The sequence below is a fragment of the Corvus cornix genome, chromosome 2 (assembly GCF_000738735.6).
Source record: "Corvus cornix cornix isolate S_Up_H32 chromosome 2, ASM73873v5, whole genome shotgun sequence".
NCBI lineage: Eukaryota > Metazoa > Chordata > Aves > Passeriformes > Corvidae > Corvus > Corvus cornix.
Window position 1 is genome coordinate 86,769,964 of NC_046333.1, and position 20,822 is coordinate 86,790,785.

The following is a 20,822-nucleotide window of genomic DNA, read 5'->3' on the forward strand; positions in this document are numbered from 1 at the left end:
ATTCTTTTAAGTTTTTTGCCTGCTTTGCTTTCTCCTAATTCTTATCTCACAGAATGTAAATAAGTAAGTAATGAGTATTTTGGACCAAACCACTACACTCTAATTGGTGTTTCTGCCTGGTTTACAAACTGAACCCACTACAGGGATTTAACTGGGAGCATTTCACCCGGCCAGATCAGAATCTACCTCCTCCTGACTGCACACATATCACTGCCTCAAAATGCAGTACTTCATGTAATTTTCATTCGGGCAGTAAAGGCTGCCTGAAATCTCATCTGGGCTTGTTAGTGATATATTGACTTAAAATACCCTGCTTTAAAGAAGGCTAGGGGTGCAAAGCAAGAAAAACTCAAATCTCCCACTGAAAGCCAGTCCTTTCAAGGGAGAATGAGCAATTTGTGGGATAGAAGCCTTTTCAGTCCAAGGGAGACAGATACTGTGTATTTCAACAAAGCCAAAGTATTTCTGGGTTATGTAGCCTTAATAGTTCATGTTTTAGTAAGTGCAGCTAGTGCCATAGTCTAAAGCCACATTGGTAAAAACCGATCACTCACGCTGTCTATAACCAGGTCCTTGCTGCAGCCTCCAAACAGTTTAAGCTATGCTGGCTGTAAAACAACTTAGAAAATTTTCCCAGTGAAGGCAGGCTTGAAGAAGAAACCAGTTTATTGCAATTCACGTAAGTGAAAAATACATGACATTAAGTTGCTTCCCAGAGGCAGTGCTAAATGAATAATGGATAAACAATGTCAGTGACCCCCCTGTCCTTAACTGAGGCACAAAAAAAGAACACCAGTGGTTGAAGGTTTCATTCAGCCTGGTGGGAAACTTCCCAATAGAAGGAGTCCCAGACAGAAAGAGGTATCTGCCACTGCTTTATATGGAGATTACTTTCCCCATGACCACTCACTTGGGTATAAATTTCTTCTTCCCTGTGGATTTACACACTAAAATATGTAATAGGGAAGGAATATAAACTCTCTCTTTGTGGTATATCTGGCTCACATGTTGCAGCTCAGCAGTCATGGACAGCATCCAGCATTAACGCTCAAAGGGACCTGCCATATTTATGACTTCTGCAGCCTCACAAGAGCAAGAAAGGCTGGCAGAGAGTGATTGAAGCACAGCTGAATGAAATGCATAGAATAAAGAGGGCAAAAATATAATATTTTTAGCATCTGAATTCCTAAAGAAATGAGATCTATGCAATGCAACTTGTCTGGGCGAGGATGTGTGTGTGGCAGGTTTCTCTTTCCACAAACCCCACACCATAGCCTGTTCCTGCTCAGCTGCTGCCAATGACTTTTAAGAGGGGAGGGTCAGCAGTCTTGGAGGCAATTCAGTTTGTCCACCATGGGTGGAAACAGATGCTTATGCCTAATAAGCTATTGCTTATGAGACTTATGGAAAGACTAATAAACTCACCACCATTAGGTATCAGACTACGAAAAGAGGGTAGAGGTTTTTGAAACTGCACTCACCTATTCTGTAGCCCACAAAACTTCCCCTCCATGGCTTAAACTGGATGAAAAATATCCCTGTGTGTACTTCAAATGCATTTAACAACTTCTCCAGAAAAAAAACATGATGTGCAGGTCACCTGGGAAGAGGTGGCTACAGTCTCAGAGTCTTATTCTTCTGGCACCTTCTGGTTTCTCTAAGACCATGTGCAGATGCAGATGCTCCTCTGTGGGGGCATGGCTGCCATCACCCAGCCCAGGCTTTCCTGAGGGCACAGCATGTGCTGCTGCTCATGAATTACGCCAGTGCACGTGCAATGTGGAGAAGGTGCTTGAATTTATAGTATCTGTTCAGGCTTCTGGGTCAGACAAAGTGAACATCACCATATCTGCAAGTTGGGCAAAAATCATTGGGAAGGTTTTCCAAGCTGTGCTCTGCCACATGATGAATGATGTTTTTATTTCACAGACCCATAAGTCACAAAATGTGGTTTGGGGAGGAGGGAGTTCAAAAACCTATAGTCAGACATTGTTTTGCAAGATCAACAGTTTTATACATATCCAAATGGAACTGCTTCCATTAAGAACATTCTCAAATATCCTGATTTCCACAGTGGGCGAAGAAATCATAATAATGAATGCAATGACATCAAAGACAGCCCATTACCTGTGTTTATAATTAATGTGATCATGGTGAAGCAGTGATGAGTGGATATTCAGTGTTTCTTATTGCAAACAATAATGGTACCCAGGTTTTTGCACCCACATTTGTAACACATAGGAAGAGAGAAAAAATTGCAAAACGGTGGCTAATATAAAATGCCTCCATCCAGAGAAAGCTGTGAACTCAGTGTCTGATGTTCAGAGGTGAAAAAGCACCAACCGTTTCCATTTCATCACTTTTAAAATCAGATCACTTGCTCAGGTGCTGCTGTGATTGATAATGCCAGTGTTTGCTTCAGAAATGTCCAGGCTCTCACCTCTGTGAAGAATATCCAGGACTAGGAAAGGAGTTTCGGCCTACACTGCATCTGAATGAAGTGGATCTCACACTGTGGTACTGATTATTTCAGGTCTGTGGAATTGAAGAAAATTCTCTCTCGCCACACGCGGTATCAGCTTTCACTCAAAACCCTCCCAAACAGTAAAAACTTTTGACTTGATTGCAGCCACTAAAGCAGGACTAAATGTACAACCAGTGTATGAACTGAGATCCCTTTGACTCTAAAGAGAGCCTCGAGCAATGATTCAAAAGTACATGAACTTTCAACTTCAGTTCACTCAGGGCTGTGCGGTCCTTAGTTGTAAGGTGTGTTTTTCAAAGCTTTTTTTTTTCTTTTTCTTTTTATTTTGCTACAGGGTTCATTATTTTTCAGAGGATGGGTCTTTCTGCCCTGCAGGGATCTATCTATCATTGCTGACTCTCTGCATCTTCTCCACATGGAAGAAGTAATTGGATTGTATTTTCTGCACATGACCAAGACAGCAGGGAAACACAGAGCTGTAAGCCAGAGAAGAAAGCTGTCTAGAGGGTAAGGAAGTACCTATTGCCCAAGAAAACTAAATGTCTGAGTCTAACCACAAGATCTTTCCTTTCTTTCCACGGAGAAGCTGAGGCATGCTGAACTGCATTCACCAGACTGCTCAGGAAGTTGAATTCTTCAAGGAGCAGTGAAAAACATAAACACCCAAATTATCCCTTCAAAAATGCAGCCCAGGGCCATAAATCCTGTGACAATTTCATTTATTTATTTATCCTGCACTTATTTCATTTATTTCCAGATTGGGTTGTATTTATTATTATTATTATAATGCTGCAAAAATGCCATGTTGTAGTCATAAGCATTGTGCTGTTTCTTTTTTTTGTAACGACATCAAAATCCTGACATTTTTATATTTGGGGAAAGTGATGGGATTGCCAAGACTTTGTGCTGCAAGTCTTTAAGAGTTTAGTAGATGTATTACTTTCCTTCAAATGAGTGCCTGCTTGTCATTGTCAGCCTTCCACTGCTTGTTCCCCCCCTCCACCTCCTCAGATCCAAGACTAAAAAAAGAATCTCTTTGGAGCTTGATGTGTTGCTTGTAGCTATGTTACAGAAACTATACTATTCTGGAAACACTCAGGCTCCTCCAAACCGCTCTTCCACCAGTAAGTAACACCATGCATGGTTTTCATCTCAGCCTTAAGAACTTTCATTGGTCTCCTATCAAGCCCCACCAGCCAAATCTCAAGTGCCACAGGGAAGGGACTGCACTACACCAGAATGTCACCCCCAAACCTGATTGTCATCAGGTTTCTGGCACAAGCTGATTTGTGTGTTTCTCTTCAAGAAGTATTTTATCAACCTTGACTGGAATAAAAGCACTGACACAGGGGGAAGACCGTCTGCTATTATTTTCCACTTATAAAGAACACAAATCTGCATGATGAGCCAAATTCTCCTATTGCAAAGATTATTTGTTACATGAAATAGCTAAAACAGCAGAAAGAAGCCATTCCTGGAATTTATGAGGAAAAATTTTTCTTTAGAGCAGCAAAACATCACCATTGTCCCACTCAGCATATTAACACTCACAGTAAAAGATGGCAGTTGCAAAAATGTGGGGGAGCATATGATTAAATCAGTATTTCTTAAATAGTGTTGGAGTGTGCAAGCTGATATTTTGGAACAATAACGGAGAACATACAATGTTCTGAGCTGTCAGGGTTTCTGAGGAGGCAGATTCAAAGGCCTTGCGTCACAATGCCTCCCAACCTCCAGATTAATGGAAGAGAAGCAAATGGGACAGGGTGTTGTTCTTGAAATTTGGATGAGCTATGATTTTTTTTCTTTTTTCTTTTCTTTGAAGAAAATCCATAATTTAAATGCTGCTGTCATGGAAAACTAAAATTACACAGTACCATACACAGATTTCCTACAAATAATACGAGCTGGTGCATATATGTGTGCAGGTATTTGCATTGTAATTTAAAACATAACATCACCACAAGCTAAAAGAGTTTAGAAAGTTTCTCTAAGAGAAATTCTTCACCTCAGGAAGAGGACCCATGATAATGAAAATCAATGTGGCAGACAGAAACAGCATTTAAACCTTTACCAGCAAGATATGACACATCAAAGGAGTTAAATTGATCTTCCAGCCTTCTGTCCCAAATATCGCTGCTGCAAGATGAGCCTCCCTTTCTTTGTGCTGACAGCTACACAATGTTCCTGTCCCCATCAGTGTACATTGCATGCTGTCTTTGCCACCACCCTCTCTCTCCATTGCCAGACATCTGACCTACAGCTGAAAATTTGGATTAACAGGAGCAGAGTTTTGCATGGGCAGTGATGCTGTGAAATCAGTAAACCCAAAGAAATGTGGACCCTTGGCTTGTGAGCAGCCACAGGCACTGGGATTTCAGTAAGCAGCATGGCTGAGGCTAAACTTGGTATCATAACAAAGCGTGGGTCTAAATAAAAGCTGCCTTAAACTCCCTGGCAGTTTGCTGCTTCTACGTGAGGACTTGTCAGAGTGCAGCTCTCCTACAGAAACATCCATACCAAATATAGCATGCTGGAGTAAATGCAAGAGGCAATGTTTGGCTTTCTTTTTCTTTTTTTTTGGATGCCGTATCTTAAGGCATTTGTGTATTTGTCGCTCTAGTTCTGCGATTGCCTCAGTTATTAATACAACACAGCCATTTTCAGAAGCTCCAGGTCTTTCTTGAGGCCATGTTTTGGGTAGAGAGACTCTGTCGTGCACCAGGCCCAGAGAAGCTGGTGAGCAAGTTTCTCTCTCAGATGACCGTGAGCCACCAGGAGACGGTGATTACATCACCTTTTCTGCTGCTCTGCTGTTGGTCAGTTGCATAGTTAGTCTCGATTTAGCTGTGTATTCACGCAGGCAGCAAGGTGCAGCTAGGACAGGAAGCAGCCACAATAATACAGACATTTCACCACAGTGGTGCCTTTTTATAGAATGGTAGAATGGCTGGGGTTGGAAGGGACCTTATCTGGTTCCAACACCCAGGAACATCATCTGGTTCCATGGGTGAGACACCTTCCACTAGACCATTTTCTGGCAGCTTCTCTGCTGCCCCTTCCCTCCTGCTCTGTTCAGGATGGCATGTGTTCCTCATGAAGCTCCTGTGACCCGCAGGAACTTTGCAGGCATGTCAAACTGCAGGACCTGTAAAGACAGCAAAGTAGTGACCTTACCTGGAAGCCTAGGAACACCAAAGCTGAAGGCAGAGCTCTCCTGGTTCACAGAATGCCTGGATTTTCACCTATGGGTTTCAAAGCACAGCAGGCAGTAGCCCTTGTAAGGGAGCTTATGGGAAGTTTCATTCTTTGGCCTTTTTATTCCACAGTATTCCTCCTCTGTATCTTCTTTTAAAAAAAATCTTTTTCCTTTGTTTTGTTTGGAGTTGCTCGAACTTCAGCACACCAAGCAGAACGTAGTGAACCCCTTGTATGCCAGTACAAAACCCTTGCTAGAAATGGTTTTGATCGAAGCCAGGCCAGGTCTCACCTGCCCCAATCCATAACCCTTCCAGCTCCCCTGAGGAGTGGCCTTGCTGGAGAACGCTGCAAGCAGCTGAGTCTGGTGTGGCTCCGTGGCAAGCCAGAATAAAACACAGACACACTCCTAAGTTCTGCTCCGGGTGGGGAGAGGGATGAGATGTCCCAGGGCTTTTGTGTCCCTACAGAGTACGTGGCCACACTGCAAAGTGTGGGTCTCGCTTGCTATGGGGAGGGACAGAAACCGCGTGATACCTTCCCTAATGACCTGTGCTGTAACACCCCTGTGGCTGCCAGAGGGAGGTTTGCCTAAACAAAAGCAAGGCTTTGGACTGCTACGAAATGGGAGATGTCCTAGGAGACTGTGCATGCCTCTGAATGACGGCTGAGGCATCCATGGCCACCAGCGTGGCAGAGCTCACCTGACACTTCAAACATCGTCAGCAATCTCAGCTATAAGCCCGCACCTTTTCATTCTAAAATGAAAGTATTTTTCTGAGTAATAGGAGTGCATTTATGCTTGGAAACAGTAGAACACATAGGAACTTTTTCTATTTCAGTGCTAGAAAAAAGAAGGGGACAAAGCTTCAGGAACTGTTGTTTCTTAGCTGAGCGCTTTTAGACTAAGTTTCGGCCCAGAATGTTTTTTTTTTTTCTGTGACCCAGTGGTAAATTTCTGAACAAAGAACTTTATGACACAGAGACAATACTTGTAAGAAGATTTTAACTCTAGATGTGCTGGAGGTCATTTTGAAAACTTCTGGTATCTTTTCTCCTCACAGCTATGCTTTGCAAATTGATTGAAATCTTCCTTGGGGACTTCTGTAACAAAGTGGGTAAAAATTTAAGTGCTTTGTAATCTCTGTGGGAAGAGATAGTATCAGGTAGAGTAGGTAATTTGAATTACTTAGAGCAATGATGCTTTTGAAAGCCTTACTTCATTCTTGTGGAAACTAGTTGGTAGTAAAATTACATTCCAAAAGCTTCTCTGCATACTCCCCTAATGAACTTCTGATTTACATGCAGTTTGTAGATATGACTTCTTTCTCCTAATGTCATTTCCTTCCTTTTATTCAAGTCAGATTTCTGTTTTAGGGGGAAATATTATGTAGCGTGTATCGCCGCTGTGGAGGAATAATTGCAAATACCTCATTTGTAATCCTTTTGTTCTTCCACTCTGAAACCCCAGGTCTCACTTCTCCATGGAGGAGAGGATATCGTGTTTGACTTATTACAAAGCCTAAAGCATTCTTAGGATTAACTGCAGCTAATCACTAAAAATATGCCTTCTCATTTTGGAACTGTTATGACTCTTCAACATGGGAAAAGTGCTTCGTACTTTGAAATCTATTTCACTTCTAATTTTTGTTTCCCTCCCAAAGGCTGGGCCTGGGCCTCACCAGCATGCCTAATAATGTCATCAGGACTAAGGACATGAGGAGGAGGATGAGGTTTCCAGCACTCAGCAGTGAAACCATGCCAGTACAGGGATCAAAACCGAAAGTGACAGGACCTCAGACAAAGGAGGAGTTGTTCAGGTCTCCACACAGGTGTCTGATAACAGTTCCACCAAGGTGGATTTGAAACTGTGTCACAACTCAGCCTCTTCTCCCCAGTGCCTGTGGAGGCAGCTTCCAGCATGACACATCCCATCTTTGACTCATCAGGTAAGGCTGGGATATCAGTATGAGAATTGGGCAAATATTGACTTCTTTTGCCATAGAGAAACTTTGTTGTATCTATGATACCATATATTTATGTAATATTTTACATGATTTATTATACATGACTATGGCCTGGAATTAGTAGTTTATTGAAGGATAATGCTGAAGAAAGGGATGTCAGATACTGTGCTGGAGTTTAGAAAACTGACCACTAATCTAGCATTTTCCAATAAGTCACCCTGATTTACAGCAAGTAATAAAAGTTGTCTCAAAAAGTAAGTGACATAAACTTGTGTTCCAGGGCATAAACAAGCTTCATGAAAGGTTGGGGTAGGAACAATATCCCCTTCTGACACATTGCTTTATAATTGCAGAATATGAAACTGCTTGCACTGTTCTCTGAAGGGTCTATTCCTGGCACTTTTAGGTACTAGGTAAGTAATTTTTTAAATTTATAGATTCCTCAACTTCTTTCAATGGAAATATAGGTTTTCAAGGACATTTTACACAGGTCAATTGCTATGTAGAGAACAAGAACTTCATTTCCTCAATCACATTTCATGATCGCATTAGAGAGTTCACAGATGCCCAGGGACTGATGAACCACACGAGAAAAACCACGAGACAACTCAGACCAGGAATTGGATTCTGTCTGACAGTTTTCTAACACCTGATGTCTTTAAATCCATGCTTGATTTTTACCTTTTTCCTTTTTTTTAATTGCAGAAGACATGCTTCAATTCAGCTAGAAAATAGGAACTTAAGGAAAGAGCTTGAAAGTCTGTGGCAAGCCTATAAGGACTGATGTGCGACATGATTGTAATGTCCAATTCTAGACTGAAAATCCATGAATAGACAAAGATTCATATTTCTAAGAAAACAGAGACATAAATCTACAGCCATTTTGGCAAACGATGTCCAGATTTCTCCTGGGGAACATGCAAAGAAGGCCCACTCCTACAGAAAGGCTGTCCCAGGATTATGTCACCTACACGTATCACGAAGGAATTTTCTTCTTGGCTGCTCAGAGGAGGATTTTAAATGTTTGCCTCCCATTTACTCCACAACATTTCATTGCTGACTAACTTGTACTTCTTCACACCATTTTAATTTGATGGCATGTATGGTAATGCAGAGACCTTTCTTTCCTAAGGGAAATTAAGAAAATAATTCATTCTTTCACTCAGTAACTCAGCTGAATTAAATTTGGGTTCATTCTTTTGGGAAAGGTGTTTACCTAGTTCTGTCAAATTAAAATATGAAAGGAAAAATGTCAATAATACTGACCATCTCATCATCACAATTCTTAGTTCTTTCATGCCATGCTTCCTGCACGGAGAATTTTATTTTGCAGAGGAAAAAACTAACAAAAAATCTTAGAAGGCTTAAATCACATCTGATATTTCGGCATATTACTAAATGCTAACATACACATATGTGCATGAAACAAAACTCCAGCAACACAGTTTTCAGTTTGAGTTTGTTTTTTGGTTTCATTTATAAGATTTTATTTTTAACTTTTTTTTTTACATTTACTTCAATGTGTTTTTGCCAGATGCATTGTATACTCAGACAAAGGTGTAATAACAGGACAGGAGTGTCAGCTGCATTCTGTGTCCCTAAGAGACAGAGAAAAAACATTATTTGGAAATTTCTATGGCACAGGGCCCTGCTGGCAGCTGTTGATCTCGTTCCTATCCCTTCCATGTGGTTGTTAACACAAGGACACATGAGGGAATGGCTGAGGACTGGAGAGGCCATGACCAAAGTGAGTATTGATTCTCCTTTTCCTCGGTGTGGCTGTGTAGAAAACATTGATCAGTAGTGCAGCCTGGGAGAAGGCTGAATGAATTCATGGAAGGGAAAGCCCTCTGGGAACTACTGAATACACAGAAAATCAGCCTGGCTCGGGATGTGTCTGAGCTGCAAGTACTTTGCAGCAGAGAGGAGAGGCTACTTGCGTGTCTCTGGTCTCACGCTCCTCGTTCCAACATCAGCTTTTGGGCGTTAGCATTAGCTGTTCTTATTTCATTGTGCTTTTATTTACTGTTGGCAGGAGAGGAGGACTGGAAGCTGCCCAGAGTGCTGGCTGCAGCCACCGAGAGACCTCTCTTTCCCCAGGGCTGGCTGCAGCACAGGATTGACCAGCACTGCAGCTGCCCAGTAAATGTGTTTCATATCCAGAGCAAATTTTCCAGAGTGCCTAAATGGCTTGAAACTCTAGGCTCTGTTGGCCAAGATCAAGTAACTTGCACATATTGGGAAACTGCTTCCAGTTAGCTTTTTCTCTTTTTGTCTCTCTCCCTGTGTTTGTGCATTTTCAATTATGTAGAAATGTATCATTTAGCTCCACTTCTTTTTATTTAAGCAGACAAAGAACAGGGACCTTCAAAACTGCAGAATACCTTGAAATCTTTTAACTTCAACCATTCTGTCTCTGACAGAAAAACATGTATTTCCTTTTTAATTCTCAGTCCCGTTAACTGGTACTGGTAACTTTGTACCCACAAGCACAGCACACTAGATGGATATACTGCAGCAAAACAAGTTACATGTTGTATTTAGAAACAAGTACCTTTAAAAAATTTACCTGTCTGCCAAGACTTGGAAAAATGAGAAAGTAAGTTCAGCTCAGTACACAGAGCAGTTCCTCACTGCCTGACTCTCCTGGCTGCTGGGAATGCCTGGCATATCAGGTAACACATGCTGAACAAGAGCCAAAAAGCCCTTCATTGCTTGTAAAAAGGAAGCAAGTTCCTTATTGGAAAAAAGCCCTTCTCAGAGGTATTACAGCTGCAGATGATGCTGTAGCCATGCTTCTCAGCCATCAGGCAGAGTGCCTGCCAGGGACCAGCTTTCAGCAGTGTCGGTAGGTAAGATGTATAACAGGGACAAGTCCAGTTGTCTTGTGCCAGAGCATCCTGCCTTTCTTTATACCTTCATTGCCCAAACAACACACACAAACAGCAAACATTTACGTGAAACAAGCAGTAATTAAATGCACCTTTTTACCTGTTCACAGTCTGCTGTCAGGAGAGCCCCTGAGTCACCTTGCACTGTTTTGACCTCCAGTTCTCTCCTGACTCATCTACAGCTCTGCTGTTTCACATTGGGAGATCTTTCAGTTTTGGCTTTGCCCTGGCACTAGCATCTGGTGCTGTTCTCTCCTGGTGTGACTGCAACTGGCTGCCCCTTCCTGAGGAAAAGAGATGATTTTTTGAGGCTGTGGTGATCTGGTGTGGTAAGTGCTGTACAGTCTCAGATAGGAGGTCTTGACTAGCAGAGTCTCCTGTCTGTCTAAGACCTTCCAAGCTGAATGCCTTTGTAAGCTCCTCCTGGGCTTGAGAGAGGTGTCAGGTGCTGGGTCTCTTTCACACTGCAGGGTTTGTAACATCTGGCCAACGCCATGGGTTATAACAGTAAATGACACCACTTACAGCCAACATCTCCAGGGATTTCTCTGAGTTCAATCTCTAATCTCTCAGGCTTCGGCACCCCGTATCTGTCCATCATGCTTTAGAAATGACAATCCTAGTGATTTTGACATTGAGGATTCATGTGAAGCTGGTGCAGAGGCTGGTAAGAGGCTGCCCTAACCCTCTGGGCCAGGGAGTGTCACATTCTCTCTGCATTTAAATGGAAAGTGGAGAGGCTACGAAGGGTCAGACACACATCTCTATGTTCCCACTTTCTTCTGTGTCGTGGGACTGTGTGCACAACTGGCGATTACAGATGTAGCCCTGAAACTCACACCAAGCTTCTGACCTGTTCTATGCAACACATCATGTCCAGCATGACTGTAATGTCTTCTGTTTTACTCACATCCAGCTCTGTCTCCTGCTTTTTTTAACTCCTCTCCCAGGAATTTCTCTTAGGCAGAGTTTTTCTTCCATTATTCAAACTCAAATCACATTTCACCACTGTTTTGCTCCACATCAAAGCCTGTAACCTCACCCCCTTTGCACTTAGGGCTCCCAAAAGCCTAGAAAGCTGCTCTGAGGAAGCTGGTCTCTGTGGAGCTGGGCAATGAGCTGGGGTGGCTGTACACATTCCTGTTATTGAAAGCAAACAGACCCGTCCAGGCTGTTTGATTTTTTTTCCTCCCAGGGATTTGGCTGGGCTATGTCCCTGCCAGCTCACTGTTTTCCCTGTCTGACAGTGTTTGCTGTGGGCAGTCATGCTTGGCCAGAGGATATGCTCCATGGCTCTGCTCAGGCAAGCCTGTCTCCCACATGTTCAACGTATGTTGTATAAACAATGCCAGACCTTTGCTGGAGCTACTGGGTGGATGCTTAAGAGAAATGCTGGGAGTCAGCACAGGCACATCCCTCAGTGCCCACTGTGGGCAGTAAGTTACAGTGATTGCCAGAGCCTCCCTGCTGGGCTGTAAAGGTTTCGCAAACAGCCCTTCTGTGTGGTGCTCTCTGCAGCATGCCCAGCTCGCTGTATTCCAGAGGCATTGCTGGGCACTACCCTCTCCTCACCTGAGAGCTTTGGGGGCCCGGTGACATGTGTCATACTTGTCTGAGCACTCAGCAGTGACATCTTTGTGATGCTGGCTGATCTCTCAAGGGCTGGATCTGTTTCTCTCAATAATTTCACTTGCACTCTGGAATCTCACAAGCAGCTCTTGTTTTTAATTATGGGCTCCATAATGTTTCCAAATATATGCATAGTGTCAGAGATCTTACATCTGAAACATAAGGCTCAGTTGCCCCATATTTTTATTTTCGATTTTGAGCACAATTACTGAGTCCCTCTGGAGTCTTATTCTGTTCAGGCCAAGTTTTCAAATAACTTTCTTGATGGTTCAATTCTTCCAAGTGTTATTTGAAAATAATAAGTAACTCTCACGAGTTACTTCTTGTCCTTTTTGCTCAGTGAGAGTGAAAAGTTTTACTTCGGTGTTTTCTCACTCTCTTTCACAGCCAAGTCCCTTCTGGCAGTTTGCCTGCTTCATTTCCAGGCTGTCTTTCTGTGTCTACTGCACTGGCTGATGACATAAGCTCTGTCCCACCTCTCAGAAAGGGACAGTTTATCTCCAGCTGCAGTTCATCCCTTTGGAGTAGCACTGCTACTGATGATAATAAGAGAGAAGTCCTATTAGAGCCTGTAGCAAACATCCCTCAGGTAGCTGCAGCAAATGAGGAAATATTTAAAGGTGAGCTATGTCCTAATATCATCTTCTGGAAAGGACTTTATGTTTCATATATTTCATGTTATTGCTCTGAGAGACTAAACGAGGGAGCACACTTCCAACTGAAGTGCTTGTGGAAATTAAATCCACATTTAAATGAATTTGAAACTTTTAATGCAAAATTGAGCACTTGGAAATTTTGCATCAACTCCCACTTAATTAAAATTAATAAGGTTTCAGAGAGTTCTAGTTGGGATGGATGAGGAAGGAATTTGGCCTTAAATGTGTAATTAAAATACAATTACATTGGAAGGAAGTAATTACTGAGGTTGTACCTCAAAAGCATACCTAATGGGCTATCAGGAGAAAAGGTTTATGCGTTTGGTTCACCAGCTATATAAGATATAAAAGGATGTAGTCACTGAAAGAAAGAGATACTAGCAAGACCATTTAGGTAGATAGTAGCAGCTCTTTTATGGTCAAATCACTCTGGCTACATTTAGCAAGGGGACTGCTTCATCTTAGTTTGGGGTGTGCAAGCACCCCCACAAGTTTTCCTTCTGACACATTTAGTTGTTTCCCAGCCCTCTCACGGGGTTGTGAGGGAAGCATTGTTCAGCCAGCGTCAGACATCTCTGGATGAGGGAAATGTTAGCACTGAAAGAACTCAGCTGTCTGATTTTAGGAACTGTTTGACAAAAGCATACTCAAAGTGAAGGGCCTAATCTAACCCTGGTTAAAATCAGGGAACACTTGTCTTGCTCCCTGCACCTGTCTGCATGAAGCCCTGAGCACAGAACCAGAATTGTGGTGTCAGTTATGCACAAACCTACACTTGGTTTTCTTTTTACATTATTGCCCTGGCACACCTATGAAAAATGGTTTAATAAATATGACATTCCACAACATGCACAAACCAGACAGATTTGGGAGGTAAAGTCGAAGTGTGAGCATTAAAACTGAAGCCACTTTATGCTCTGTGGAGACAGAACAATCCATCATTCATTTGATTGTTTTTGTTTTGTTTGGCTTTTTTTCTTTTTTTTGGGTAATGCGATAGGCTTTGGTTTTAAAGTCAGTGTTGAGGTTTCTGTTGACTGTCTTGGAGTTTGGATTAGGTTCATGGAAATAAATGGATTATACTTTATAATAAATTATGTAGGTAGTCAAAGATGCACAGTTCACAATCCCATTTGGATCACCTCCTTTTCAAAGGTTCAGAGTTATGGATTACATTGAATGGCCTGGAACACCTGGGTAAGTTTAAATCACATCAAGATGAATTGATTGTAAGTTTTTGATTTAACCTTGGTTCTTCACATAACTTTCTGGGGTTTTTAACTGTGATTTTCACAAGTACAGTATGTTTTCTAAAAGGAGTGTGGGAGAGGGAATGTGCGTGTCTCGGCTGTGCAGTGTCCCCTTTGATACAGTATCAAACACAGTGTAAGTAGCCCGATGTTTTAATCAACAGATACATGTTCTTGGCAAGGCAGTGAATTTAGCACTTACTGAAATGCACTCTGCTGAACTGTTGACATTCACTTCTTAGTCAGCCTTTTATTGGTAAAGAGAAACATACACTTTGTATTGAGGATTTAGCTCAGTAAAATAAAATTCTGTGACAGTAATTTCTCTCAATCCTTAAATTCCCTGCAGCAATGCTTGTTACATGGATAAGAAACATGTAGAGCTTGGCTTAGCCTTTTTCACACCAAAACCAGATGTGTTCAGTAATAGTCAACCAGGATATTTTTCAAGCTTTTTTTTCCCCATTTTTAATGCAATACTGAAGATGTGGGATTGCCAGTATTGTGGTACTTCATCATCTAGGATGGTTTCCACATTAGAACTCCTGAAGAAGCCTGAGAAGGGGTATTTCATGTACAACATTATCAGGACTTGTCAACAGGCAGGACTGAGTGAAGTCAGCCTTCTGTGGCTATAATAGCACAAGAGCTTCCTTCCCTTAAATAGTTTCTTTCTTTTCCCCTAGGGTCTTGTAGCAACTCACACCTGAAAAAGCAGCCTTTATGTCTTCCTTAGGCTAATTAAATACGGATTCAAGCAGAGGAGCAATATTGCTAAGTGTCCGTTCGTTAACTTGTTGGTCTCTGAAGATTCTCACATTTCAGTCGTGACCGACGTAAGTGTCAGCAGAGTTCTCAGCCATGGAAACCACATCTGGAGAAATCCCACCTCTCAAAATAACAAAACTCTTAAGGATTTACATGGGGTGATATTAACTACCAGGATCAAATAAATGTGGCGAAAACATACTCCCAATCACAAAGGTCACTGAAAAGCCACACAGGTTTGGCTTATGCTGAGTTTTGCCTTTTTGTACCCATATGAAACATTTTTTTAATGCTTCCAGAGTGGGTGGAGAAATTTATCAGGGAAACTAAAGGTCTGAAGTACACAGCTGAGACAGGCAAAGACTATTGCTGTGTAACTAGAATGTATGAGGGGTTTATGTTCGAGAATATCAGGATTTGGCATCAGTTTTGCGTAGGGACATGGGATAATGCTTACTTCCTTTTTTCTTTTTTCTTTTACTCATTAAAGGCAAAACACAAATCTGTGCATTTTAAAGCAGCTTTCTGAAATTTCATGGCCTTATAATTGCAATCTATCAGACTAAAAACTAAATCTAAAATTAGACATAAAAATCACAATATTACCAGTCCTGGATTTAAGGCTTATATTGCTGTGAATTTCTACAAAAATATCTAAGAATCAATTTAAATGCTAATGGACTTGTTTGCCATAAAACTAGGCATTAGTCATACTCAATAGATGCTTCAGAGCCGCAGTATTGGTGTCTCCTTCACTGGACTTCACTTGTGACATTAAATTTAGAGATGTTGCTGTATATCGCAGACCTATGCAAAACAGGGGGTTCCCTGAAACCCTGCGGAAAGCAGCTCCTCAAAACCTGAAATTGCTCATGTGGACTTTGAAAATCTAATTGTAGAGCCAGACATGAACTTGTGGATTCCTGAGGAAGAGTTAAAGGCAGAAGCACTTGTCTCTTCCTGCCCAGTACCTGGTGACTTGCTGTGGTCACCAGCTTTGCCTGTGGGATGTCCTCTATATATTTCAGACACTTCAAAACCCTCTGCCAGCCTTTTTCAGTCCCTTTGGGTTGCACTTCTTTGGGGGCCACAAATACTTCCCACTTCAGATGGTGGTGAGATTACAGCCCATTAGAGGCTCTTTCCATTTAAATCAGGACTAGCTGCATCATTGCTTGTGAAAAGCACATTCTGTGACCTCTATCACACCATCTAGTCCAAGACCATGTGATAGAGGGGACAGTGAGGTGGCTCCTTTGCCTGGCACACAACCAGTGACCTTGTTAAACTTTTGATGTGAGGACCTGGGAACAGCACTTTCCCACACATTTTCTGAAGCAATCATGGGCAGTGCTGTACAAGCAAATGGCCCTGGCTCAGGCCATCCACACAGACCTGGAGCATCTCCGTTCACAATCACTACCAACTCATTCCTGAGCTGATGAAATCAAGTTTGTTGTGAGGCTGTCCTGTGTCCAGGCTCTCCAGTGTCAGGAGATGACTTGGTGTAGATTCCTGGCTCTCTGCTATCTGGCTTTCATCTCTGTTTGATTTTCAGGCATACTCACTGGATACATCCATCTGAGAAAACTAAGATGTAGCTATGGACACACTGTCATGTATGCAGCACACAATAGTTGTGACCCCTTACCCCAGTCTGGCCTGTGCTGACCAGCACCCATCCGTCAGTTCCTGGACAAGATGTAAGAGTGAAGCTCAGGACCATTCCAAGTACACAATGCTGGGAAAAAGTTGTTGAATCACATGGGCAAGAAAGAACTGTTCTGTGCCAGGGAACAACTCCAGATATATTTAATTCATTGTTATATTTGTAGCATTTGAAGCCACTTTCATTTGATCAAAGTTGTTTGGAAACTGCCTAGCAAATCCCAAGGTCATTTGGGAGAACTGGCAGGGAAAAAAAGGAGTGAAAAAGCAAATAAACACATTTGCCAGTAGCAGTTTTTGCTAAATAGCTAGGCTGGGAAAAAAAAAAGGGAAGAAAACTTCCCTCCTGGCACTGGGTTGGGTCAAAATAGGGCAACCACAGGCAACCACAAGCATGTTCACGATCTGCAAAATGTGTATGCAAGGAAAAGAAAGATCCAGGAACGACGAGTTGAAGGAGAGTGAGAAAGTTGCTCCAGTGGAGCTGTTGATGGAAAAAAGCTGTTCCTGGTGTGTCCCCACATAGCAGAGTGCACTCACCGAGACAGCTGAAATGGCTTTGGACTTTCTGTCAGAAGAGGAAACATAATTTTGCAATGCAGTCCAGCCTGAAAGAGGATGGAGGGGCAGGACAAGGAGCCACGCCCTGCTCAACCTGGTGGTAATACAGCCTGTGAGACAGAGAAAATAGGGCAGTTCTGGAGAACCAGACACTTTACAAGCCCAGCAGCTGCACAGTGCGTGGTGCCATCTCGTTTGTACTGTATTTCTGCAGTGGTTATACCCAAGAGAGCTGTGGCATGGGGGTGGCTTCCCTGTGCTCAGTGTCAGGCATCCCAAAGGAGCAGAGAAACGTGGCCCCTGCTGGCAGACACTCACACCAGAGAGCAGAGACACCTTCACTCCCTTTCCGCTGGCAGAGGGAGGGAGGGATAGGGAACCACGGCATTCCCCCCTTCAATGTCTCAGTGAGCTCAACAGCCTTGGATGGGACCAAGGTATGGGGACATTTTCCTGCACCACTTCTGAACAACTGGAGACTCATTTTCATCCTGTTGATTGTTCATCACATTGATTGTTAGTGGGTTTGTAATTTAAATATTAAAGGACAGCTTCAGAATTAAGCAGACAGAAACCTTAGTCCTTTTTCATTAAGAAAACATCTGGAGGCTTTTTTGCCCTCCTGAACAAGGTTTGAAAAGACAAGTTATCCTCATAAAATCTTACAAACGCCCACAGGACAATTTTACTTTGAAGTATCAATGTGACAGGGCAAAAGCAGAACAATCTGATACTAATGATTTCAGTCACCATCCTAATGCTTCATGTTTTAAAGATCATTTTGCAATAAAGACATCATGATTTTACAGTCACATTAGAATAATAAACCATAGCACTTACTGAGTACTTTTCCTCTAAGACATGAAATAAATTGGAACAATAAGTGTTTTTCTCATTTTAGAGTTGGAGAAACCGAGGCCCAAGGATGTGACCTTCTCATAGCACAGTCTGGGAGAACCTCACCTGCCTCCTTGTTCCAGGGCTGCCCTTTGGGTCATACTATCCCTCACCTGCTAGTCCAGACAAGATGACTGATGACAACTCTCTGCAGGAGAGAGCAGATGCAGATTGATGTTCTCTCTCCCTCCTTTGTAACTTCAGGCACTTCACCAAGACATCTCAGATAGGAATATGAAACTGTCATTAGGAAAAAAAAATAAAAGCAGAAGGAATAAGTGTCAGGATCTATTCACAATAGACAAATTGAATACAATTCATCAGACCTGCTGATATTCTCTGGAGGGAGGTGGGGTGGCCACTGAGTCAACTTTTCCCATCATTTTTGCTGGCACTTTCTTCTGTCCTTTCATCTGCATGAGAAAAGCAGTAGTGTTGTCCCCAGCCTGGGTGCTGCATGTCACCTGGTCCCACAACAGGCTCCCTCACAGGCATTACAGTCCCCAAGAGGAGGGGAACACAAGGGCGTGCGGCTGGTACTGAGCGTCCCTTTGAGCGCAGCGAGCACTAAGGCGGGAGGCCGATGATATGTCAGATTTCTAATTAACATTCACCAGTCTCCAACCTGGCTCAATTCATTATTCATCTGCAAATTTTCCTCCCTAAGTTCCTACTTTTCTTTTGCTTTCACCCACTAAGCAAAACTATTCTTTTCCCCCCCAGAAGCTCCATCCACATCTCTGCTAATATGTCATACTCAGACTGTGACAGAAGAGAAAGAAATGGTTACAAACCAGGTCCCGGAGCAGTCATCAATATTTACAGGAGTCTGACAATGACTTATCTTAGACCATTTACATTTAAACCACAGAAATGCAAATGAAGTATTGTTTGCATTGTGAGCAGCAAGGATGGGATATTCTTACACTAGCAGAGATCTGTTGCTCTTCCAGAAATATTTCTTTTTGGTCCTGCCCTGGCATCTCTCTGTAACATGCAGTCAGGAAGTCGCTTAGGAAAGGCAATACAAAAGACAGAGTGGGCTTTCTGGCTCAGAAACAGGTGTAGGTTGCTTAAAATTTTGGCAGAGGAGAGAAGGGAGGAAAAAGTCTTTGCAGCAGTTGTTCACCATCAGAGCCTCTGCTGCGCTCTTTTGTGGCAGTTGCCCAGTGAGCCAGTGAGTGCTGAACTGATATAAAAGATTGATCCAGATAAAATATTTAGGGATTGACATGATTAAATATGCAGGGTATGAAATGAACGTTTCACTCTCCACCATTCTTCTCCAAAACATGAGCCCATGTATTGCACACTGTGGGTAAGATGGCATGGGGATAAAAGGAAAAAGAAGGAAAATCTCTTAAGTGGGGGGTCTCATTTTGAGCCTTCAGAGGAAAGAGAGTTCATACTGATGGGAACATAATCCTCAAGATGAGGTTTCAGTGCAGGGTGCCCACAGGGAGCAGGAGTGCTGCCTGCCTCCCTGCTGCCCTGGGGAAGGGCCTGCAGGTGCTCTCGCTGTGATGGTTGTACACACTCACCGCAGCATCCTGGCCCTGGGACACTTGTTGAAAGCCGTCCAGAGCATCAGATGGCACATCAGAGAGCAGAAAGCAATTTCAGCCATGTGATTGCTTCTGGTAGCAGCACTCATTGCCAGTTCAAGGTTGTCAGCCTCCCAAACTGACTTTTATTCTCAGCTAGGGTTGTTGTTGGCTTTTTTTTTCTTTAACACAGCAATCTTTATGCTAGGCATCATCTGCAGAATTGGCTGCAAAGATATAGATTATCATTCCATCAAGTTTGCTAGATCTGAATCTTCTTGTTTATTTGTCTTTGCATGACTGAGAAATGCACTCAGGGCTGCTCTGGAAGTAGAGGCTACCCTCAGGAATAAGGAAAAGTCCCATGAGTGTAAGAGAGAATTTCACTACATCTTGGATGTGTGAGATGTGGGAGGACAAACCCCCTCTTTTTTTGTTGCTTGCTCATGTTGCTGTGTATGAGTTATTTCCAAATGATGAAAGTGATTGCCAGGAGTAGACAGGTTGTTATGAATGGCATAGCTTTTGAATTCTGCTTATAATTACCCTTCTTTCATGTATATTTTTCCTTTTATTTATTTATTTATTTATTTATTTAAAAAATTTTATTTTTAGGTCCCGTATCTAGTTCATTTCTTGCCTTATGTGAAAGACTTAGTAGTCCATTGCTTGATTTCCATACTAATTAAGTACGTGACTTCTCTAAATAACTACCACATCCTCGCTGACTTAATATGTACTTTTATACCCTTAGTAATGATCTGATAACAGTGTCAAAGCAAGACACAGAACAAGAAACTGTGGGGATTAGATATCAAGGAGGACACTACAGGGACCGTGTTAATTGAGGCAATCAGCAAGATTAAGATAAGTCTTGCTGCTCCCTCATATTGGTCTTAATGACACAACACAGACCCCAAAGCACTTTACCTGCTGCACAACGTGGTTAAATGGCTCTCTTCCCTAGGGTGTGTAATCTAATCTGCTAGATAAAACACTTAGCAGACTCAAACCAGCTGGTGTTAAAAGCTGTCTGTCTAAGATACGGCAACCTGTGTAAGGCTTTAAAGACTACTAAAAATAGTGAAGGCCAATAAAAGTTGTCATTTGGTGTGTATGTGCATGCACACAGAGACAGAGATGTGTGCTTGTGGTGTGTGTGAGTGCACAGGCTGGACTGACCTGGGTTGATGCTGCCTCAGCTTCACCAATCAGGCCCTGCCCAAGTGATCTCTAAACAACATTTCCCTGAATTTCCGATAGAATCCATGGGTGTACACGTGACACAACGTAACATTAAAATTTTAA

At 42.5% G+C, this 20,822-nt stretch overlaps 1 long non-coding RNA gene across 5 annotated transcripts in view; it reads left to right on the plus strand.

Moving 5' to 3' along the window:
* Positions 1-20,108, plus strand: part of LOC104685854 — an 84,439-nt gene extending 64,331 nt beyond the window's left edge. For 2 of the 5 annotated variants that reach the window (XR_751205.4, XR_002044241.3), the window contains 4 exons: positions 2,820-2,992; positions 7,348-7,632; positions 8,004-8,063; positions 8,356-20,108. This is a non-coding gene — a long non-coding RNA (uncharacterized LOC104685854). The remainder of the gene's footprint in view (positions 1-2,819; positions 2,993-7,347; positions 7,633-8,003; positions 8,064-8,355) is intronic. The other 3 variants (XR_002044240.3, XR_751206.4, XR_751207.4) reach the window with 3 other exon arrangements.
* Positions 20,109-20,822: the final 714 nt, after the last annotated feature.